Source organism: Anneissia japonica, unplaced genomic scaffold, assembly GCF_011630105.1.
Source record: "Anneissia japonica isolate Jap-2015-1 unplaced genomic scaffold, ASM1163010v1 scaffold109027_len527_cov125_single, whole genome shotgun sequence".
NCBI lineage: Eukaryota > Metazoa > Echinodermata > Crinoidea > Comatulida > Comatulidae > Anneissia > Anneissia japonica.
In genome coordinates, this window is record NW_022729948.1 from 1 (window position 1) to 527 (window position 527).

Here is a 527-nt window from a genome sequence, read left to right on the forward strand (position 1 = left end):
CTCTTATCTTCATTTCAATTGTACTTTTTTTGTGGTGGTTCGCCATCGTAATTTAGTGTTTGCATATACAAATGCAGCTTACCACTGTTTCCCATGTAAACGGTGAAGAAAATTCATCTCGCCAAGTCAGCATCTATAAAAAAAAATAAATAAATTTAAAAGATATAGGCTCCAAATATATGATGTCGGCGTAAGCCTAGCTAGCCAAGTAGAAAGTAAAAATTACATTTTATTTCTTTGGCACCTACTTACTATAGAACTACAAGTTAACAACAATGCATTCAGAATATCATAACTCTTTTGTATTCTATTGAGTTGTCCTACGCAGGCTCAGCCTCCGGTTAAATAACAGTACACTCACTCACAAGCTTCCTCCTTATTACTAAATACTACTCTTCCATAAACATTAAACTGTTTAATAGTATGTCTGAGGCTTGCCTAGTTATAGTTAGAATAGCCTACCCTAGCTCTAATCAGACTTACTGTTCCTTTACTTTGTGATCCGTCTTGATCAGTATGGTGAACCA

At 35.1% G+C, this 527-nt stretch overlaps 1 long non-coding RNA gene across 1 annotated transcript; it reads right to left on the reverse strand.

The window, feature by feature from the left end:
* Positions 1-95: 95 nt before the first annotated feature.
* Positions 96-527, reverse strand: LOC117114766. The gene is made up of 2 exons (XR_004446441.1): positions 484-527; positions 96-133 (listed from the first exon to the last, which is right to left on the reverse strand). It is a non-coding gene; the product is annotated as an uncharacterized LOC117114766 (long non-coding RNA).